Source organism: Aplysia californica, unplaced genomic scaffold (genome assembly GCF_000002075.1).
Source record: "Aplysia californica isolate F4 #8 unplaced genomic scaffold, AplCal3.0 scaffold00211, whole genome shotgun sequence".
Classification (NCBI taxonomy): domain Eukaryota; kingdom Metazoa; phylum Mollusca; class Gastropoda; order Aplysiida; family Aplysiidae; genus Aplysia; species Aplysia californica.
In genome coordinates this window covers 169,423-180,486 of record NW_004797481.1, presented here as the reverse complement: position 1 = coordinate 180,486, position 11,064 = coordinate 169,423, and the positions used below count along the sequence as shown (strand labels likewise).

Genomic DNA, 11,064 nt, shown 5'->3' with positions numbered 1-11,064 from the left:
CCTCCCCCGCCCTTTTCTTCCACCATCCCCACCCCTCGCTGCCCCTCCTTTTACGCTCTCTCATGGAGTTCCTCACTAAGCGTTGAGATTCCTGCCAACCAATCAGGCTGGAATAAACGCCTCCCACAATCCTGGTGTCTGGGCACGGCAGAATTCTCTCCCCTTGGTCGCCTGCACGCCCAGCTGCTCTCGGTCAGCGCGTGCTAGCTGGACCATACAACACTCTGTGATGCACCAGCGACCATGTCTACTAATGAACGCACTAGCGTTTCCTAATGAACGCATTTAAGTGTTTTTCCATCGAATGCAGCATCAATTTCTTATGAATCCATCAGCATTTTGTAAAGCACGCAACACCGATTTCCAATGAACACATAAATACGAATTTTGATTAGATAAGTCTGTTTAGCGCTTCTTTGACTATGGCGATAAAAGTTAAAAGTGACGTAACAAAAAAACTTCTAGTCTTGGAGCGTGCTCTGTTATACAAAAGCTTGGTAAGTCTCGAAGACTTGGAGATTTTGAAAGTGTGATTACCAGTGAACTTTCAGGGATATTATATTCTTTTTTTCAGACTTAAATTCATGCTATTCCAGAGTCTAGATCTAGTAAAGAAACATTGTGACGAGTGATTTCCAAGGGATGCTGAGGGTGCACCTATATTTGTGACCACAGTAAGTATTAAAACAAAGATTTTAAGGTTTATATTCTTTTGGCATTTGCGGATGGTTAAAAGGTGCCCTTAGTATTTGTAGAATCTTTTCCCTTTTCGATGATTTTTTCCTCATATACCCCCCCCCCCAACCTCTGAATTCGACAGAACCATTATCGGGTCGATGTGCTTCTCTTTTCCTCAATGAAATACTTCTTTTCCATTACGTTCTTTGGCCCGCCGAGTTACGCTGAAAACTGAGATCCCCTCCTCGATAATAAGGTGATTAAAACGATTGGATAAGATCAGTCTCATCCCTCTCTCCGAAAAAGATGGTTGTAGATGACGTCATGGAAATAAAACAAGGAAGACAATAAAATGCTGTCGTCATAGTTGGACACTTTGTTACATCTTTTGTCCCAGCAATATGAACTATCTACTAGGCCTAGCGCCAGTTTCAGAATTACATTTTTGAGTGCAGAAGTCTTAATTTTGCAATAGTTTCAGAAGACTCCTGGTAGGTCCTATTGGAAAGCCGCAATCGCTTACACGCTCAGACCTTCTTATCAGAAACATAGCATTTAATTGATACTGATACAGTTTAACGTTTGTGAAAAAGATATGGGTTTATTTTTTCGTTTTCAAACCGAGGGAAACAGAGTACATGTGTATAATAATATACAGAAAGTTAACTCTGCAAAACTGTCACAACGATTAGTAAGTTGATTTGCATTCACTGAGATCATGCAGTGGCCCCTGCTTTTATCCAGTAGTTCACCTCTACTCAAGTGGTTGTCTTTGTATCAACGATAAAAGCCAACAACAATTAGTACTGAATCAATGAACTCCTCCCCCTCTCTATGTACCCCATCCCCTCTTTCTCTCTTTCTCTTCCTCCCCTACACTCTTTCCCCCCAACCCCCTCCCCTCCCCCCTCTCTTTCCAATCGTTTAACAAATAGAAGACAAATACCAAACAAACCTCCCAAACAATAACAAGCCAGAAACAGCCCCAAAAGGAGAGCCAGCAATAGAAAGAAACAGACTCAAAGAACCTCTGGCACTAAGAAACAATTTTAACATGGTTGCGTATTTTTAAAAAGTTGTAGAAACTGTGAAGAGGTCAAGAAAATGGCCTATGGAATTTTATAATCAGACTGTGTGAAAGGATTTTTCCCCCTTTAATTAAAAAGCCATCGGCTCCTCTGCGAACAGGATGATCTAACTGTTTCAAACCAGCGAGCAGACTGAATTAACTCAACAAAAGAAAGGAAAGCAACTCAGAGAAACACCTTCCAAGAGAAAATGTTCTGAGGGAGAAACTTGTAATTTAAACGTGGTTTTAAGATACCCCCCCCCCCCCAGAGCATTTACGCGGGAGGGAGACTAATCTGGCAAATCAAGTGTAAGCATACTAAAGAGAATCAGCTAGAACGGTGATTGTAAACCTTTTTATAGCCCACTTTTGCCACTTTTAAGAGGCTAAAGTTTTCGTAACGCCCACCTACATGCATCTCCAAGAAGGCATAGCCTTTTAATTATACCTTTCACTGCCAGGATGACCCGCCTCCGACAACTAAAATTCAAATGGCTCACTAGGGAGCGATATCGCCTAGACTGGAAAGTCTAGAAGTTAAAGAACTCAGATGCAGAAAAAAACCCGACCCCCCCTCCCCCCAACAAAACAAAAGCCACTATCCACAAACAATCCCCCCCAAAAAAACCCAACAAAAACAAACAACAGCTACAAACAAACAAACAACAGCAACAAACAAACAAACAACAGCAACCCAAAACAAAATAAAACAACAACAACTACAAAAAACAAACCCCTACCACTCCCCCCAAAAAACAGCAAACAACAACAACAAAAAACAACGACAACAAAACAATGAGCTTAATTTCTACTGAAGTCTCAGTTCGTTCCTTGATCTCTTTATCTTCTTTTTAAAAAATATTATGGTAGAGGGTTTTACGGCGCTCGCAACTGCATAAGGTCATATGAGCGCCAAGGGGTGGGTGTCAACCGAGACGTCTTTACGGGGAATCAGACTTAGACTGCTCACCTCTCTAGCTTCAACAGCACAAGGTCTGCTTCGACTATCAAGGCACCCCAAAATAGCAGGTCACAAGAGAGTGACAAACATACAAAAGAAGTAGAGGAAAATGACAATAGTAAGGATCAGGAAAGAAAAAAAGCAGCAGTTCCCTGTTGTAGATCAGGCACAGTTATGAGCGTGACATGAGTCAGCCCATTTACAATTCTACTATGCTTGAACGAGAAATGTCCCCCCCCCCCCTTGGGAATGGCCTAAAGACACTACAGTCAGTGGCACTTCCCCGGGGGGTGTCATTATCTTCATCATAATATTATCGGCGATATGTGATATCATAGACGTCATTCGTTAACTTATCGCTCCTTTCGAAAACTAGACGGCGATCACTTCAGAATATATACAATAAAAATCTCCAGACATCCAAATCACAGTTGGTTGTTAAATTCATGACCCATCAGCACGTACATCTAACACGAATTAACATTTTCTCACTTTCTTTTCTTGTTTTTTTGTTTGTTTTGGTGTCGGTACTTTTGGGTTCCCCCTTAGTAATCACTCGTTTTCGCCTCACTAACAGAACGTTGATCTCTATCTATCTATCTATCTATCTATCTATCTATCTATCTATCTATCTATCTATCTATCTATCTATCTATCTATCTATCTATCTATCTATCTATCTATCTATCTATCTATCTATCTATCTATCTATCTCTCCCTCCCTCCCTCTCTCTCTCTCTCCCCCCCCCCCTCTCTCTCTCTCTCTCTCTCTCTCTCTCTCTCTCTCCTACAGTGCAATCAATCAAGAATACAGAACAAATCAAATGACATTAAACCCGATTTTGTTACTGTCCCGAAAACAATCAAGGTGGGACAATATCAAATTTGGGTTTTACTGACATGTGCTTCGTAATCTTGATCCATTCCTCTATTACATCAACATTAAAAAAATATTGAGTTCTCTTCAGTGACAAAGCTGACATAAACGTCTGTTAGCTTTTCAAAGAAATTTGCCCTCTCTAACACGTACAGTAGAACTTGATCCAACCGACTTTTACCCAACAAGTCGCAGACAGAAGATCAAAAAGTAACAGTGAGGTTCACTTCTGCAACATAGAGTAGGAGGAAGAATATGATATGATAGAATGAAAAGAATTCATTAGAAAAGAATGGTACTGTTTCATCTTTCGATAATTTTTTTTTCTAAAATGACCCACAAAAGGATTGACCATAATTTTTCCTTGCTTTTGCAAAGAACCCAACCCTGGGCGTGCTTTTGAGCCTGTGTCAAGTCTTGCTCCGGAACGAAAGTGGTCGTTTCGCGTGTCATGCTTGGCATTTATGTTGGGTCTAGTTCATTGATCCTGACATCAAGACAGCACAGCACATGCCTTGACCAACCTTTGTAAAAGAAAGTTTATTACCGTGAAAAAACTTTGACCTGAGATTAAAAATGGGCGTTACTTAACTTCTTCAGTCAAAACATTACAACAAAACAACACTGGCTGTAAACAAACCCAAAGTCAAGGTATGAGAGCTTGCAACTAATGACAAAGAAAACTTTTTCGTGTGCGAAAAACTTACAACTATTTAACAAGTTACCGGGATCTAAATTGCTCGTCAATTTCCTGAAAATGTTGCTTAATGGCATTTTTAAGGTAAACTTTTTTATGGCTTGTGAACGTGCCTAACTTATTTGATTCTGACAAATTTTTCTTTGCTTGATTTGGCTTGTTTGCGTGAACAGAACTGCTTTTGGTGATGGTACTCTGGACCCCCCCCCCTTTTACTTAATGCTATGAAAGTGAGTCTTCAGTTTAAATCTATGAATCCACATTTTCAACATACTCCGAGTTTCCGTCAGATAAATAGAGTAAGTAGTCAGCGCTACAGGTCCAAATGTCAAAACATGAACTGAGTAAAATATTCTTCTCGTGTAAGATTTTTGAATAGTGTATTGTTCCAGTACAATAAACAGCAATTCTGCCTTTCATCTCATTCTAAATGTGTCTTATGCGTATTTAAAAAACTTTCAGTGTGCTTGTCTCTCTGGGGTATTAGTTTTGTTACGGTTGTATAAGCTTACTACAGGAAAACGTGCAAAGGGTGAATGTAATGATATTTAGTTGCTTGTATACTGCAGTCTCAGCAGAATCTGCAATTCACGACTAAAAACCCTACCTGGTATCTTCTCTTTTGTTTCGCGAAGAAGGAACCGACTGCACTTACGAGCACTTAATGGAGAAACATCCCTCTTTATACTATTTGTTAATTGGGGATATTTTGGGGGGAGGGGGGGGGGGTTGAGTCTTAAAGTAATCTTGGAGTCCTGAAACGGATTTTTTTTAAGTTGAAAGGGAAGAGGCACGATCTCATGATTCGTACTAGAGATGTGATCCATTCATAATTTTACAGGATCAGGACTCCTTAGGTCGGTGAATCTAATGGTTAATCGATGCTGAAAACCTACAATCATCTTTTAAAAAAAAGCAGGAACCGTTCAATAATACACATTACTAAGACTACAATATTTGCTTTTGCCCCCAGTCCCCTTCTACCCCCCCCCAAACCACATCCCCTATCCTCCCGCCTCTCTTCCCTCTATCGCCCCTAGACCATTAAATTTCGATCCCCTGGAAATAAATGGGAGCTCTTGACCCATATCAGGCACGGCTACAGAGACAAAGCTTTGGTCTGAGTTTAGCGCCCTCACAGACGGGAGAGTTTCCTGAACCAGCGCTTTAAACTTGGGCAGCTCCTTAAATAACAAAGCAATGTATAAGACCCCCTCCCCCAACCCAATCCCCAGCCTTCTGTCAGAAAATAAGCAACTCCCCACTAATCCTCCAAACCACTGCAAATAATAATTTGTTAAGTCTAGAAGACACCCATGCCGCATATCCTCTTCCTTAACTCAAAACATACCCATTCTTCCCTCTGTCTAATTGCTCCACCCCACATCCTCTTAGTATCGGCATTTGTGACATGATGGTCAGGCACTTCGCTGTCGCACGCAGAAGACCCGATTTTTCTTATCGAAGACCCGATTTTTCTTATCGAGCAACCTAGTTTTTCTGACTGTACTTATGTATCCCTCCCAGCCCGTGTTGGCCCAGATCGGACTGGAAGTGTCGGAGCCCACCTCCCAAGTCCGCGTGTCCACCAAACCAGAGGCCAAAAGACCAAAAGTCGCCCGTCTCTCGGGAAATCGGTAGTCGAAGCAGAAGACTGGTTTTTACCTTTGCAATCAGTGAGAACTCCGTTTGGATGTGTCTACAAAAACAATCCGACAAATATCGGATCAGCTAAAATGTTATTTGCAGAATTTTATTTGAGTCGTCCGATGACTCATCAGCCATAGACGGGACAAGAGGAAAAAATAGCTCTGATGCATGATTCATATTCGTAATCAGTGCCTCAAAAAATACCTACGTCTACGAGAAAAATACCAGTTTAAATGCGTTTTAACATTTTTACTCACTGATTAAAAAAATCGTTCACGCTCAACAATTTTATTCATGCCCTGCGTTCCTTTTACCTTTGATCTGTTTATCCAAACCGGAAACGACGAGACCGAACTTTGCCCATCTCGACAAAAATCATGTCATTTCTGATTTGGTGGACACACGGCATAAACGTTTAAATTGTGTTGATTGGGACGTAAAATACACTCATTAAAAAACGTAAATTCAGCCTATTCTTGTGCCTTTGAAGAAAATTAGTCAATTTTTTTTGGTGAGTGTTTTACGGCGCTCGCAACTGCATAAGGTCATATGGGCTCGAGGGACACATTAAACTTTTTCAGTAGGTAGGACATTTTGAATTTTGTCCGGGTGGCGGCCGAAGTCTTCTCTTATCGATTTTAGACCACCAATGGATCTTTAACGTGCGCAACATGCATACGGGCCCTCGGAGATTTCTCGCCCTTGTCCGAGAAGGCTAGGTGTAGATCTTTCCTACCATAAGATCAGGGGTGTGGCTGAGAGACAGCAGTAAGAAGGAGCTAAGGAGTGGCAGTAGAAAGGCTACAGAAAGAGTCAGAGCCCAGAGGAGGGGGCAAAGGAGGTGAGGGGGTGGGGGCAGAAAGAGGGGACGAAAGCAGACGACAGAACGGGGAAGAAAGTGAAAGGAGATAATTTTAGAGATTAGCCAAGTTTTGGGGTCCGCAGCTTTCCCAGGATATAGATGCTGTCCTGGATATGCTGTCATGTTTTATATCTATTTACAGTCAAATTCCAAGCTAATGTTCCGAATTACACTTACGCCGAGAGCGTACCATCCAAAATCAGTGGAAACAAACTACTATTAGAACTAGGAACATTGATATAGAAACCCCTTTCCCCCTAAAAAACAAACAAAAACAAACCCAAAAACTTAAAATCAAAACCAAAAAAAACACCAACAACAACAACTAAAAACACCAACACCCCCCCCCCCCGGACAACAACAAATAAACAAACAAAAAACCCCCAACCCAAACTAAACAAAAACAAAACAACCCCCCCCACATACACAAATGACAAAAACAAAAACAAACAAAAAACAACAAAAACAACAACAACAGCAAACCCCCCAAATACTAGTAGTGCACAAGTGATGAAATGCATAGGACTGAAACGATGTGGTTTTGTTTCGAACTATTGGTCTAGATCTAGTTCATAATTTAGCCTAAAGGCACAGGAATTGTTTTGTACAGTGCAGTTTCGACAATTAGCGCATCAGTTCAAGCGGACGGACGTCTATTTATTAATAAACAGAACACATTTAATTTCCGAGAAGGATCAACACCAACCCATTCATGACGAGGGGGTGCTCAAAGCTGTAGATTCCCATCTCATAAATTCTATATATATTATCATTCTGTTTAGTTTTAATGAGGTAGGATGCAGGGATAAATTGATAGATGTTTTTATTCCTCGGAGAGCAGGAACTGAATGCGAAATGGAGCAGTCTTTCACTTTTTCCTGTTAACCGTTTAAAAAAATTATGTTTTCAACTAAAATACTAAGAAATAGCAGCAGCAACAACAGCTAGAAAGTTTAAAAAAACAAAAACAATATTAAAACATAATTAGAATGATAATGCTTTTGTTTTGCTGCTGCTGCTATTAGTGTTGTTGCTGCTGCATCCTGTGATTTTTGGGCGGGAGGCTGTTGGGGGGGGGGGGGCGGTTGGGGGAGGAGGCATGGGCAACGGGAAAAACTCATAAAAAATGAAACGGTGCAGATGGTCGAACGAGAACTGACCCAGACAAGTTCCTGGACCTTACAACAATATTAGTCTCACGCATGGCCGCAAACCTGCTCTCTCCTGTCGGAAGCAACCAATTAGGAGAGCATTTTTTTCCCCTGGATAGGTAACTACTTCGGAAGGAATACAACTGACTTTTCTCTGCTTGTTGGTGACTACATCAAAATCGATGGTTTCTGTTTTTAATACGTTATTTCTTATTTTTGATTTGCTATAGTTTACTTGGCTCTTCTTTTTTGACCACTTTTGAGATCATTTCACTTTGAAGTACCCTGTCTCTCCTTCTTTCACACCCTTTCTCCTCTTTCTTTTCTTCCAATCATCTTCATCATCCGTCCCCAAATCAAGAACCCAATTTGCCACAATATTACGTGTTCTGAATTATTCTTTGAAAAACTCAGTACCGAATTTTGTGAAGGGCAATGAATAAATGAATGAAGGTGTTGGGTAAACGAACCCAGTCTCGACCAAGAACACTTAGATGATCATTTCAGAGATGGAGACCTATGCACCTTCTGTCTTATTTACTCGTTAAGTGACTTGCACCCCTGGACAGCCCAATACCCAGTCCAATGTGCTAGGTGGGGAAAATGTAACTGTTTTTCGTATATACTTTCTTGTTCTTCCACAATCCTGTAGAAATACATTTCTGTAAAAATATTTTGAGCGTTTTCCTACTCTTTTTAAATTAAAGTATGATATGATATTATGGTAGAATGTTACATGAGTGAAATGCTCTTATGATCTTTTTGAAAAGTAGAAATATACATAGCCTAATTAAATGCTGCTGACATTGTAATCCCAAGCCCCACATGATAAACGTAGGATTAGCTGCAACGTTTATACTTCCTGGCAGAGTCACTATAATTAAATAACGAAAACAGCAACAACGCAAAATAAATATAAGAAATAAACAAAAACAAAAACCAAAAGGGAAAAAATCCAGAACAAATCAACTCAACTCGGAAATGGTATTACGTAGTTGTGCACAAATCTGATTTCAGAAAATTATTCTGCTTTTGTAAATATTACTTAACGCCTCAAGCTCAACGTCTGCAAAGTTAGTTTAGTGAACGGGTAAATAAGGTTACGCCCAGGTTCTTCCCCAGTGCACAAAATGTAATTGGTGTAAAGACCACATCCCCGGGACGTGCACAGTCAATAATTTATCGTTGGTTTAACTTGCTGGGTATTTAAAAAACCACTCTCTTTAAATTTTGAAAAAAAGTACAGATTTTGTCGATAAGACATGCTCTAAGATTCGAATTATGAGCGAAGCAGCGCGATAGAAAGCCCGTCAGAGGGCCATTTCTGTTAATAGACCATCTATGCAAATCCACCTCCCCTTACTTCTTCAAAGCAAGGGTGTACGTGAGTTAAAATTGCATTCTATTAGAGGACTAAAACGTTAGGGTTTCAATCATTTTATGAGGAGGCTTGTTTTGTATTAAGTTGATTCTTACGTAGATTTAAAGGAAATCAAGATACAGACATATTTGTAGGCTAGTATAGAGATGCTCTCTCTAAAAAACAAACCAAAAACAAAACAAAATAAACACAAAAACCCCCAACCAAAAACAAACCCAGCTTTGTTAGCTGGAAGGAAATAAAAATCAGTCGGGGCTCTTTGAATATCTAATCTGATAGGCCCATACTCAACGGTACTTATAGAAAGACATTTTTGAGAAAAATCCAGATCAAACGCTTGAGAAATAAACATGGAAGTTCTTAGAAACTGTTTGAAAAACAATTTCCCCTCACCATTGAAAAAAAACAACAAGGCCAAAGTGGACTTGTAACTTTCCACCAACAGCGACCAAACATTTGTGTACCACAAGTTTGCTTCGGGATCGATTTCAATGAACTAATTCTGGAATATCTCAAACTTGGTCCACCAGATTGGCAGATCGACATAGATTTACGTCTGTCATGGCAAACGTGGGATTTTTACAATAGCTCTGAACCTACAGAACATACGTTTAAAGATGAGAATGGTCTTTTAAAATCTCTGGATACGATTTCATAAGAACTGGCCAGCATGATAAAATAAACCTATCAGTGAGATGGCTCATCATCTTAAGTATACCACCTCCACCTGGTTCCACAAAAGCGAAGACAATCCAACTCCAAACATTCATAAACATACATGCAGAGATGGATAGACAGATAGATAGATAGATAGATAGATAGATAGATAGATAGATAGATAGATAGATAGATAGATAGATAGATAGATAGATAGATAGATAGATAGATAGATAGATAGATAGATCGATCGATATATATATATATATATATATATATATATATATATATATATATATATATATATATATATATACATATATATAAATATATAATATACAATAAAAAATAGAACAGTAGATAGTCAATTAAATATATAGGAAATGTGTAAAACACAAGCAGCTGGGTAGATAACAAAATAGATACATGTAAATATGTAGACATAAAGATAGATGGATAGCTTTCTAAATGTATGTGTACACATGTGTATGTGGGAGAAAGATAATTTACTCTTACGCAAATGAGTACATAAACATGCTATCTAGAGCGCACAAAGAAGTATTTATGCGTACATAGCCTATATGAATCAACAGCTTTTTGCTAAAGCAGCGAGCTTCCAAAATCACAAAAAAATTCAGACAAAGTGAAATTTAAAACAATTGCAAAAAAATAACTTTAGCAGCAGGATTGATGAAGCAAAAGCCACTTACTCTTCACATCATAAGCACACCCAACCTCTCTTTAAAATTTAAAAAAAAAAAAAAAATATAATATGCTGTGCACGATTTCTAACCCATGAGAGAAGCATTCTGAACGCACTACGTATCATTTTTTGCCGTAATCGTGAAAAAATAACGTGATATTTTCATTATTCCACCCACAGCAGGATATATTTCTACCGTGACCAGTATCATCAGTTTTCCCGTCATCCCTGCGCACGTGGTATCCGGGTCGGTCAGGCTTCCTGTGCCTCCACGTACATTGCCCTCCCATCAGCTCTTCCCACTTCCGTTCCGACCGTAAACGAACGTCCGCTTGGTTTCTTGATTGTTACAACCTTATAATGCCTCTGGGGGAGACA

General features: G+C 39.6%; 1 protein-coding gene across 4 annotated transcripts in view; it reads left to right on the top strand.

Moving 5' to 3' along the window:
* Positions 1-122: 122 nt before the first annotated feature.
* The window catches only part of LOC101856899 (neuronal acetylcholine receptor subunit alpha-7), a 65,304-nt gene continuing 54,362 nt past the window's right edge, over positions 123-11,064 (top strand). For 2 of the 4 annotated variants that reach the window (XM_035970028.1, XM_013083096.2), the window contains exon 1: positions 123-674. The gene's annotated coding sequence lies outside the window, so the exon portion shown is untranslated. The remainder of the gene's footprint in view (positions 675-11,064) is intronic. The other 2 variants (XM_013083095.2, XM_035970027.1) reach the window with 1 other exon arrangement.